Here is a 12,910-nt window from a genome sequence, read left to right as displayed (position 1 = left end):
TGTGACCAATAGCCAGATAACTCTTCCATTGGTCAAGACAGACAGCTGAGAATAGGGAACCCCAGAACTGGTGAATATTATTGATCAACTCAGCACCCTGTGGGGCCATGGAGAGGTCTTATTCTCCTGACACAAAATGTATGGTGCCTTTGTAAATGTCTTTGCCATTTGGTGTATGAAATGGGAGCAGTGGCTACTCACACTGGCTACTCACACTTCTGCCTGGCTGACTACAAATTCAGGAGTTCCCACCACCTCCTTCTCAGGTTCAATCATTTTTTAGAATGACTCACAGAAGTCAGGAAAGTGCCATATTTACTACTACTACTGGTTTATTATAAAGGATAGAACTCAAGAAGAGCCAAAAGGAAAAAGCACCTGGCAAGATATAGGAGTTGAGGGTGGCACCGAGCTCCCATGCTCTCTCCAGGTACCATCCTCCCAGCAGTTCTATGTGTAACTAACACAGCTGCTCTCCAAAGTCCATCATTTAGAAGTCTTTATGGAGGTTTCATTATGTAGGCATGATTGATTAAATCATTGAATTAAATTTTCAGCTCCTGTCTCCTCACACAGTTAAGGGGTGAGAGACAGGGGTGCAGAAATTTCCAACCTTCTAATCACAGCTTGATCTTTCTGGTTACCAATCCCCATCTGGAAACTACCTAGGGGCTCCTGTAGGTGTCATCTCATTAGCATACAAAAGATATTCTTATCACTCAGGAGATTTCCAGAGTTTTATAAGATGTGTGCCAGCAACTAGGGACAAAGAACAAATTATTTTTTTTTTATTATACCACAAACACTTTATCTAATATTATTAGGGCATGTCATGATTCTACCTCTGGCTCTTAAATAAGCATTTATTTCTTTTGGCCTACAGGGGAAGCCCAGGATGATCCAAAAGAAATGTTATTTCTTATGGTGATTCCTCTGTCCAAGATCATATTCATTATCTACTTGAAGCATGCACAGGCATAACTCGGGTTGTTTGGACAACATTCAGTCCTTAGCCCTCTGCTCATTCAACTCGCCACATTTTTTTCAGTTCTCCTCTAACAGCAAGGTTTCCACTGTGGAAACGGTGAGGTCTGTGAAAAAGCATCTCAAGTCCACATCTCTAATCCTCTTCCTTGAACACAGGCCATTGACAACTGTGTTAACTGTTGAATATAATATCATTTCCTTCTCAACACTCCAAACTAGACATATCACCATCTCCTAAAGTAAGATTCCTCCCAATTGCTCTTAGTTTTTTTCAATCCTTAACTTCTCAGGTTCAAAATTTTGACACCAACTTTAATCTTGCCTTTTTCCTAATCTCATATCTAAGCAGTCATCAATCTTATCCATTATTTTCAATAAGTATTCTTATATTTGCTTCTTTTTTTCCCATTTCTCTGGCAACTTCTAGCCATGAAGGTTAGCTCACTCAATCACTGTTGGGTAAAGTAGGTTGTCACTTTGTGTTGGGATAGTGGCTGATTTGTTGCCAACAATTTCTCCATCTTGACCTAACTCTGCATACCTCCATAGGAATGATTTTATTAAAATAGGGCTCTCCTTATGGAGATCCCTTCATTAAAATGTTAATGGTGCCCATTGCCAAATTTTTTAGCCTGCTCTTTAAGAGTTTGCAATAACAGTCTTACCAAATTCTCCAGATGCTTTTCTACTTCTCGCATACATGAAACTTTCACTCCAGTTAGATTGCTCTATTGTGGTATACTTGACGTAGTAGAGGACCTGCAATCAGAAGGCCAGAGTTCAAGTCCAGCTTCACCCACCTGATTTCTGTGGGTACATGAAAATTTATTTCCCTCTCTGAAAGGATTTTCATTAAAAAATAGGGGTAATAAATAGTTATCTTAAGGTTATGTTGATTATATAATTAAAATCAAATACAATAAAACCCTCTATAAACCCTCTTATAATATACAAATTAAAGGATTTATTAATTATTATTAAATTAGAAAACAGATCCTGTGTCCCACTCATTGCTTATATTCAGCACCTGGCATAGTGCCTAATACATAGTCCCTCAATAAATATTAGCTGCCACCCTGGCTAGTTTTGCTCAGTAGATAGAACATCGGCCTGCGGACCTAAGGGTCCCAGGTTCGATGCCAGTCAAGGGCACGTACCTTGGTTGCAGTTTCCTCCCCAGTCTGGGCCCTGGTCGGGGTGCAGGCAGGTGGGAACCAATTGATGTGTTTCTCTGACACTGATGTTTCTCTCTGTCTTCCCCTCACTCTCTCTAAAAGATCAATGGAAAAATATCCTTGGGTGAGGATTAACAACAAAAAATATTAGCTGCCCTGGCTGGTCTTGCTCAGTGGTTAGAGTGTCGGCCTGTACGCCTAAGGGTCTTGGGTTTGATTCTGGTCAAAGGTGCGTACATGGGTTGCAGGTTTGATCCCCGACCCCAGTCGAGGCATGTGCTGGAGGCAACCAATCCATGTGTCTCACATTGATGTTTCTCTCTCTCTCTCCCTTTCCCCCTCTCTTCCCCTCTCTCCCTCCTTTCCACTCTCTGTAAAAATCAATGGAAAAAAAATATCCTCAGGTGAAGATTAACAAAAAAATGTAAATAAATTAAAAATAAAATAAGTAAATATTAGATGAGTAAATGAATAAATGGATGCTATTATAGTTGTCTACGCTATCTCCTGAGACTCATGAAGAACTTTTTGTAACATCCTAACTGCCTTTCTCGATTCATGCATTTATGGTCTGTAAAATTTTAGCTGCGTAAATTTGACTTTTCTTCCAAGCTAGATCATAGTTGAAGGCAGTGATTTCATTACATCTCTTTGTATTCCTGAAGAGTGCCTATCATCTTAAACAATAACTTTAAATCTCTTAGCAATAATACAGAAACATTGCCATTTTCCCTAATATAATTTTTTAAATTACCACAGAGTGGTGTGTGTGTGTGTGTGTGTGTGTGTGTGTGTGTGTGTGTGTGTCTGTATGGGTGGTTGTACACACCAGATCTAACTAGACCAGATAGCTAATTAATTGGATTTTGAAATCAAACATCTCACCCTTATTAGCAAGTATTTCCAGATGCAGTGTCTTCTCTGGTACTAATTTGAGGAAAATGCCTTCCACTAACAGACCTTCACTGTACACATCAAAACGATGTCTAGGATGTAATCCTTGGACAAATAAGCTCTTCATTAGAATTTTCTACTTGGTATGTGTTTCATTTTGTTTCTTTTCATTCTTAACATCTGAAATATTTAGTTGTATAGAAACATGAGCACTTCTTACATATGGATGATAGATTTTGTTTGTTTACTTGTTTAAAATAAATCCATTTAGAAGGGGTAAGTGACAGAACATTCGAATTGCAGTTCCTTGGAGCTTTAGGACAATGAAAAGAAAAGAAAAACTCTCTATGCTTGTGGAATAAGATTAACAACAATCAATCTCCCATCTCACAAATTGAAATTTTCATCTGTACAACTGACTCCTTCACTTTGGCTTTCTACCATCAACATGACAGATCTTCCAGCAGAATCAGAACTGTTTACAACATCTTGTGTCATTGTGGCGGCTTTTCATTTTGTTGCAGTTAAGGCTGGGAGAAGCCTAAGAGTTCATTTTAATAAGACTAATCAGCCCATCTTGACAATAGGGAGGAAGGAACAGGGACAGGTAGATAACTCTATGTTTTGACATCAGTCCATTAACATGCAAATCATATGCAAAATCATATGCTAACAAGTTTGAGCCTTTGTGATTGGACATTTCACACACACACACACACACACACACACACACACACACACACACGTTCAACAGCTCTGATTCAATTCTATACAGGAGGGTGTCTGATAGGCACAACAAAAATATAAAATATTCTCTGAACACTTGTTTTGACCTCTTTGAAAGAGCAGGATTCCTTTAAATTTGACTGTACTGCCTGCTCACTGGAAGGGAGCACTGAAGCATGGCCGGGAACAGAAGCCCATGTAATGCCCACGCTCTGCACACAGTAAGTAACAGGAGTGAGAACACAGGGCAGCCAACACAGAGAGTGTCCTTCACATCACCCAGAGGCCCCTGCAGAGCTCCCAGGGACAGGCAGCATTAATTATAGACTAATGATGCCATTTGCATGCACATTTTTAAAAACAGTAGCGAACATAGACTTAATAATTGAGGATGAGTGAGATGAGGCTGCATTAAAATGCTCTATTGAATCTCTTATCTCATTTTTTTAAAAAGACCTCTATCACCTTAGTGCTCATCAGTACACATTAACATTGGGTAACCATGCGACGTGGAACATTATGCTGGTTCTTTACATATACAATCGCTTTATCAACCTGCTTTTGGAGCGTTTCCGCTCTCTGCACCCTCTTGTGATCATCAACTCAAGATTGTGGGGGTGGGAGGGCGAGTAAAAATAAAATATAACTTTTGATGTGAAAAAAGTTATGTAGGTGGAATGGTAAGGATTGCCTAAATAATAAATTAGGCATCATTTTATATGTATATTTGGATTATATTCTGAGACAATCAAGTACCAGTTTATGTGATTTAGGCAATTACAGAATTGGAGGGTAGGAAAGGGAAACTTAATTCAAGAAAGTAACTCATCTTTATCCACAAAGCCATGAAGGTGCAGTTTATAGGCTCAAGAGTCAACCTTGTGCCCTCAGAGAAGGGCAGCTGCCAAATCACAAGCTGAGGTGTGCAACTTAGGAAGGTTGGAGGCCAGGAAGCCTCAGCTGGACTTGGTTTCCATAGGATTTCTCCATCTATTGCTGAAGGAACTGATGTTCTCAGCCTGGGAGCCTTTTATGAAGAGCAGTTTGTGTTCAGAATTGAGAAGAGTTAGGCAGATGGGCAGCTCAGGAGATCTTTGCTTCCTTCTAAAGTTTCTTTTTTTGAAATTTATTTTATAAAACATGTTATATTCACTCATTTTATTTCATATTATTCACACCCAGATTTTGCTACAGAAGCATTTAAAACAAACTTAAGCATTGATTCTAAGCCCATTTGGACAATATCTTTCTCACTTGACTTCCTAATTGCCACAACTCCTTTATAGTACTTTTTTTAAAAATATATTTTTATTGATTTCAGAGAGGAAGGGAGAGGCAGAGAGATAGAAACATCAATGATGAGAGAGAATCATTGATTGGCTGCCTCCTGCACACCCCACACTGGGGATCAAGCTGGCAATCGAGTCATATGCCCTGACCAGGAATTGAACTGTGACTTCCTGGTTCATAGCTCAATGCTCAACCACTGAGTCATGCCGGCCGGGACTTCTTTTTTTGAAAATTTTCTCTCGTAGAAAAAAACTTCACTTAGAGAAAAAAAAAAAAAAGAAAAAAAAAAAAGCCAACCCTTATTCTCCTCATAACAAATGTCAATATTTTAATGTTCTCCCAACATTAGTAAAACTGGAAACTGAATTATGGCTGCTTAAATATTCACAAACTACAATTTCAATTAAACATTTTAGTAAAAGTTATGGCACAAGGAACAAAGACCTGAGGTATGCTGGAGCTTTTACAGGAGGGGCTAAGCAAATGTCTCAGGACCACTTCCTGTGGTTCTCAACCTTCCTAATGCCGCGACCCTTTAATACAGTTCCTCACGTTGTGGTGACCCCCAACCATAAAATTATTTTCGTTGCTACTTCATAACTGTAATTTTGCTACTGTTATGAATCATAATGTAAATATCTGTGTTTTCCGATGGTCTTAGGCAACCCTGCTAGCGGTTCTCAACCAGTGGGTCGCGACCCCACAGGTTGAGAACCGCTGCTGTAGAGCCTAAGACCATCAAAAAACACAGATATTTACATTGTGATTCATTAACAGTAGCAAAATTACAGTTATGAAGTAGCAACGAAAATAATTTTATGGTTGGGGGTCACCACAACGTGAGGAATTGTATTAAAGGGTCGCGGCATTAGGAAGGTTGAGAACCACTGCTCTAAGGTGAGAGTGGGCTATATGAATCTCTAACTAAATGAAGCCTTAGAAGACTATGATGAAACCAAACCATAGAAAAATAAAATTGACTTGCTCAAGGTCACATAGCTAGTAAGGGGCAGAGGGAGGCATCAAAGCCAAGTGTCCAGTCATGCCGTCTTTTTGATACAGTGCATAAGGATTTCTGCAGGTCAACCTTAAACCAATCAGTCATGTCATTTTCATTTTCTTTTATTCGCCATAAGTGCTTTTAAAAGCAATGTTCATATTGAAACATATAAATGAAATGTGTGTTTTCCTTTTTGCCAGTTAGGTAACTAGAAAGAATCTACTAAATGCCTCCTATGGGTCAGTCTCAGGGGATGTCAGATATATGAATTCTCTGTTTTTACTAAAAGCATAAGGGAAACAAGACATTTTCATATTTGACATTTTTTGAATACTAGTTCTTCCTACTGTTATAGCTATGATTGGTTTTTACAATATACCAAGTGTATATTTTATTTTGGAAATTGGACTAAATCTTGTTTGTTCCTACATGCCAAAAGTGGAAGAAAATCTAATCTAACGCATATTACAGGGACCTGCCCCTTCTTCCTGGGATTATCTGAGAACCCTGGTCTGAGACAGTCTAAGAACCCTAAGGAGGGGGCCTCTGGCTTTCCATTCTTGGTAGCCTCGCCCAGTGATGCTTACTGTGGAAGCTCATGTGGCCCACAAATAGTTGGATGCCCCTGGTGTCAATATTCATGTTTTTTAAGCCAAAGTCAGCATCCAGGATCTTCATTGCCACTCTCAAGGTCACACATTTGGTGATCTTTCTCCAGGCATCCCAGGCATCACCTCAGAGGTTCTGCCACCTACTGGGGCACTATGTGGAAATGAGCACCATTTGCCAACTGCCCTTTTCTCTTGGAGACAACCCAGAAAATGCACTTGGATGGGCTCAAAACACATAGATTATCTCTCCTCCCTCTCCACTCCTTAAACTTTAGAATTCATACAATTCACTTGGAGAATTTATTACAACACAGATTTCTGGTCCCCATCTCAGAGATTCTGCTTCAGTAAACCTGAGGTGGGGCCAAAGAATGTACATCTATATATATAAAAGGCTAAAAGACCCTCTGACCATCCAACCAGTAGCTATGATGCTCAATGACCACCAGGAGGCAGACACTCTGACCAGTAGCTATGATGCACACTGATCATCAGGGGTCAGACGCTCAACACAGGAGCTGCCAAGCTGCAGTGACTTGGCATCAGTGGTTCTCAGGTGATGCACCCCAGAACCAGAGGGGAGGGAGCCCGATTCTGGGGTGTGTCACCCTAGAACCACCCTCTTGCAATCTGGGACCCGTCAGGGGATGTTGAAGAGCTGGTTTTGGCCCGATCCCCACAGGCCAGGCTGAGGGACCCCACCTGCCAGAGGAACCCCACTCACTCTGCAAATGCCCTTCGAGCCCAGGTGTCCCCCAGGTGTGGCCAGCCAGGGAGGGACCACAGGAGGTTGGCTCCAGGGCGTGTCCAACCTGTCTCACCCAGTCCCGCCCCGCCAGCTATCTTCTAATTAATTTCCTTTCAATGTGCATGAATCTGTGCACCAGGGCACTAGTTTCTAACAAGCTCCTGCGTGATGCTAGTGCTGCTGGCCACTGGACCATCTTTCCTTTCAGTAGACCTGCGCATGTTACCTTTGCTTAAAAGGAAGAGAAATGTACCTTCTCATTTTTCATATGTAAAAGAATGTAGGGCAATGAAAAGTTCAGGACCCCAATTAATTTTTTAATGCCTTGCACTGTTACAATAGTAAAGATAGAGAGGGAAAAATTAACAATGAGAGTTTTATTTCCTGAAACACAGGTGTGGAATTATTTTCTGAGGGAGCTTCACTGGCGGGACCTCCTAACCACTGCTGACCGCACACCAGATCTTGGCTTATAAACCCGCTCTCAGGTAGACCAGCTGCAAGAAGAATAGTTGGGAAATTTCTTGTAGGCAAGTCCAGGCATTTCCTTTACTTTACCAATAAACTAGCCACAACAGGAATGCTCAGCCAGCCCAGCCAGCCCAGAATGCAATCTTCACAAATACTCATTGTGAGGCAGTGTCTCCGATAGCATCAAGAATTATATCAAAAGTACAGGGGGCAGCGAGGATAAGAAGGAAATATATATGTTTGTATAACACAGTTCAAAATCAAAGAGCTTTGTCTCTTGCCACTATACATTTTTCACACTTTTTTCTACATTACACTGTAACCCTGTGTATGTTTGCCCTCTGCCTTCTACTATAATACCCCGCGGAGGCGATATTCTTTTTTCCGGATGTTCGGCTCACTTTGGGCAAAGATATAGCCTAGACTCTTATGGGGAAACAAATACATTTATAATAATACAAGGGTAATATGCTAATTAGACCAGACATCCTTCTGGACGAAGCCGGGGCTGTGAGGGAAGCTCGGGTCCCGGGTGCCGGAGGGAAGCCAGTGCTGGCAGCTGGGAGAAGGAAGGCCTACTCTTGCACAAATTTCGTGCATCGAGCCTCTAGTTTATGTATAACATCCCCTTTCATAGCCTGCACCTTTACCACACCTCATTTAACCCTTTGCACTCGCTTGCTTTTTTCTCGATTCCTTTATTCTACTCGGGATTTAATTTTTTTAAATACCCCAGATTTTACAAAGCGCGGCAGTAGAATAAAAAACTGGAGTTTCTTTTCATACAAACTTATTTATTTGGATTTTTTTATATTTCAAATTATTGATACATTCAAAGAGTAATTTTAATCTCGACATCCGAGTGCAAAAGGTTAAGAAATGGCCCATGGGTTCTGCAATAATTGTAGTAGCATACCACAGTGCAGAGTATGAAAGATCCTGGGCAGAAAACATGTCCCATTATTTGGGAAGTTCTGCTTCCCCGCACTATATTTATGCTTTCATAACAAAGCTAGGCAAGCCAGAATGAAGAGTGTGTTCTGGAGAGACTTAAAAGAAGCAATTTCTAAATCAATTCAGTCCCAAGTAGCTGTTTTCTCTAATGTAAAATAATCTCGAGCTGCTCTGGGAGCCTAAATTGCACTGAGAGGCTATGGAAAGAAACAACCTGAAAAAAGTTACCATGATGTCTGGGTCAGGGCAGACATTACAGTATCGAAGGGATGACTTCAAGATTGCCATAGAGCCTTTAATGGAGCAAAAGGTTGAAAGATTTACCACAACCAACACTATTCGCCCAGAGTGATGCCACATGATTATGGCAGAATAAGTCTGCAATTCACTCTCTTCATGAACACAACTCAGACAGGGAAAGAAAGACCACTTGCATTTTTCCTACCCTGAGCCTAGGCTCAATTTATTTATCCTGTCAGACAAATCCTGCACTTTCCCTTCTGGAGCAGCCTATAGTATAAGGGCAGCAGGTATCATAATGCATCACTCTTTCATTCATTACTCGACTTTTCTGACCAGTATTCTCCCCTTAGATCAGGAATCATCACAGTAACAGTGAAATTCTTGATGGGTAGGTTTTATGAGGAGCCCCAAGGTAACGCACTTTCCCTCAACAACTTGGAGGAGACAGAGTGATTATCTATTCAAGAAAAAAGAGATTTAAAAAAAATTTTTTTTTTGGTATTTAGGGCCAATAAAACAACTTCCACAAATATTAAAGGAAACATAGGAAAACATAGCTTTTAAAAAATGGACAACTGGGAGCATTTCCTCTCACATATCAATGTAAGTTTTCCCTCTCAGTGATAGTCATGACTTCATAGCCTGTCTATATGTGAGAAAAGGAAACTGGGCGTTTAGCCATCCACTTGCTAATTAATATTCTAAACAAAAATGCGCTGCTATAGCTATTAGAAGTCAAGTTTCCCACAGGACTGTCACATTGTTTTTAACCCGAAGCGATGATGCTTCAGCTTACAGCTCTGCAGGTGTCATTACTGTCTGCTGTGTCTTCATTCTTCTTTGGAACTTCTCCAATTTCCCCAGGAGCACAGGTGGTCTTTTGAATAAACAGAACTAACATATTGAGCTCCATAAGCTCTATGATGATATGCATTTCTCTGGTTCACAGCTGTTGCTGGCACAGCTGGAATAATGTGCAACTATAAGGTGGCTACTTAGTGAACTGAAGGTTCCTATTCAGAGTACAAATTCGTAGAGAGGCATCTTCAGTGAAGAAGGAACAGAAAATAACAAGAGGTAAGAGGTGTTCCACAGGGGTCTGTACGTCTTTCATTATCTATGTGAGGGAAATGAAAACATGTGCTTAGGGATCCATTAAAGAATTAATGGTATTCACCCTACTTCAGAGGAATTGGGTACTGAGCGGATTTCATTCTATCATTGAAATAGTTGGTATGTATATAGGACCTTGAATAGGCATGCTCTATACTTCTGGCACTTAATAGCACTCAAATGGTAGTTGTAATAAAACTATTTTCCCACTTCTCATTCATTTAAGACTAAAAGTATTTGAGGTTTTCTTAGCTATAATTCCTGTCTGAGTGTAAAATTAATTATAAAGACTTTCAGTAGTTTTACTTACTGATTACTTATTAATTCACAAAAACCCAAGGAAATGCTTTAGTAATGAAACAATGTTACTGTATGCCATAAAGGTAGAGGAGACTTCTAATAAAAAAAAAAATGTAAGAAGAAAACTATTGATAACACTGGTAAACTTTTTATTAAGGGTTCTAAAATGACATATGAAATCTAAATTGAATTTTCTACTTAAGATTGCAGATTAAGCATAGAATGAAATCTCCTCATTTCTCACAAAACTGGTAGAAATGATAGAAAGAAGATAAAGAAAATGACTAAATACATATTTATGCTTGAAAATCAAAGTAGAAGATCTCCATAGATTAGAAAAACATACCTCAATACAGAAAACAAACAGGAAGTTACAGTGGTAAAAAGAGGCCAAAGTTTTCAAAAGATGATGCTGCTATATATGCATATATATGTTCATATATGTATATACGAGTGTGTGTGTGTGTGTGTGTGTGTGTGTGTGCGCGCACACGCATGTGTTCACAGGAGATTTTTATCAAATATACCGTTGTTTGTTTATACTCTAAGAGTTATTTAAAACTTGAACTTAAAAAACAAACACACACTAAAACTTGAACTTTTTAAGTTCTTGAGATTTGGGTTAGTTCTGCTACAAGGTGGTCTCCTTAGGAGGTCATTATAATTCATAATGGGCCAAGAAAAAGTCATTCTGACATAGTGCAAATACAGCAGCAAAACATCAAGCATCCAGAAATCTAATATGAAGGAGGGAAAACAAGATCCACTTATCGAATAATTTAACCTTGAAAGAATAGATAGAAATAGTAGAGCAATATAAAAATATTTTTTAAATATATATCTTAATATCCAGGGAGATAGTAAGTAAAGATAAAAATGGTTGTTTTTTACAGGATGTGGAAAATATTAGTATTGACTAATACCTGACACATTTTAAGCACTCTATGAATGTTATCCACTATTTTTTTACTAAAATAATGAACTCATGAGAGCAGAGAGTTTTGTTTGTTTTACCTACTGTAATTGCATATGTGAAAAATTAAGAATAGTTTACAAAACAAAAGTAGTGGTTATGAAACAAGTACACATTCTTATAAAAATCAAATCAGATAGCTTAGATTTGAGAGAGAAAACAATTGAAATAAAAAATCAAACGTTCATAATTAGTGTATCACAAATGGTCATTGCTGTGGGTGATTCCTCTTCTCACAGTAACTAGATCCTAGAAATAACTTACTCTTGCGGGTATTGTTGGTCTTACAAAAGGTGGGAGTGTTCTCCAGGGAAGCCCTCAGAGAAATAAACATGAACACAGCCAGGCATGCAGGGCCTAGGGTTTCTGAGGCTAACATCTGAGGTGGAATGACAGCTTAGGAGTCCAGTTAAGAATACACAAAAATTAAGCTAGTGGAGCCAGGAGCTGAGGCCCCAGAGTTCAGAAAATGTGCTCGAGCATAAGGGACCTAAAGCACTGAGGAGCCAGAGAGGAAGTAATGTAATTAAACTCTATAGAATACTAGAGGCCCGGTGTATGAAATTCATGCACTGGTGGGGGGTGTCCCTCAGCTCAACCTGCACCCTCTCCAATCTGGGACCCCTCCGGGAATGTCCGACTGCCTGTTTAAAAACAGGCAGTCAGACATCCCTTTCACAATCTGGGACTGCTGGTTCCCAACTGCTCACCTGCCTGCCTGATTACCCCTAACCGCTTCTGCCTGCCAGCCTGATCACCCCCTAACCACTCCCCTGCCAGCCTGATCTATGCCTAACTGTTCCCCTGCCAGCCTGATCATCCCCAACTGCCCTCCCCTGAAAGCCCGGTCACCCCCAAATGCACTCCCCTGCTCCCAGCCGCGACCTGGGCAGTGGCCTGGGAGACTGTGTGCACCTCCCCCCACCCCCACGATCTGCTCCCAGCTGGAACCTGGGTCTCAGCTGGGAGCAGATCATGTGGGGGTGTGCACCATCTCCCAGGCCACTGCCCGGGTTGCGACTGGGAGCAGATTGGGGGTGGGGAGGAGGGGGGAGGTGCGCGCAGCCTCCCAAGCCAATGCCCTGGTCACAGCTGGGTGCAGATTGTGCCGGGGGAGGTGGGGGGAGGTACGCGCGGCCTCCCAGGCCACTACCCAGGTTGCGGCTGGGAGAAGATCACGCGGGGTGTGGGGGGGGGAGGAGCGGGGGGGGTGTGCCTTCTCCCAGGCCACTGCCCGGGTCTCAGGCTGGAAGCAGATCGCACCGGGGGTGCGTGCCATATCCCAGGCCACTGCCCAGGTCGCTGCTGGGAGATCATGCTGGGGGGTGTGTGCCTTCTCCCAGGCCACTGCCTGGGTCCCAGCTGGGAGCAGATCACGCCAGGGGGTGTGCACCATCTCCCAGGCCACTGCCCAGGTCGCGGCTG

At 41.2% G+C, this 12,910-nt stretch overlaps 1 long non-coding RNA gene across 2 annotated transcripts in view; it reads right to left on the bottom strand.

Moving 5' to 3' along the window:
- Positions 1 to 12,910, bottom strand: part of LOC129150254 (uncharacterized) — a 41,674-nt gene that overhangs the window by 14,008 nt on the left and 14,756 nt on the right. For both annotated transcript variants that reach the window (XR_008556985.1, XR_008556984.1), the window contains exon 3: positions 1,653 to 1,746. This is a non-coding gene — a long non-coding RNA (uncharacterized LOC129150254). The remainder of the gene's footprint in view (positions 1 to 1,652; positions 1,747 to 12,910) is intronic.

This window comes from Eptesicus fuscus, chromosome 9 (assembly GCF_027574615.1).
Source record: "Eptesicus fuscus isolate TK198812 chromosome 9, DD_ASM_mEF_20220401, whole genome shotgun sequence".
Classification (NCBI taxonomy): Eukaryota; Metazoa; Chordata; class Mammalia; order Chiroptera; family Vespertilionidae; genus Eptesicus; species Eptesicus fuscus.
Note: the sequence above shows the minus strand (reverse complement) of the source record. Positions and strands in the feature narration are given on the sequence as shown.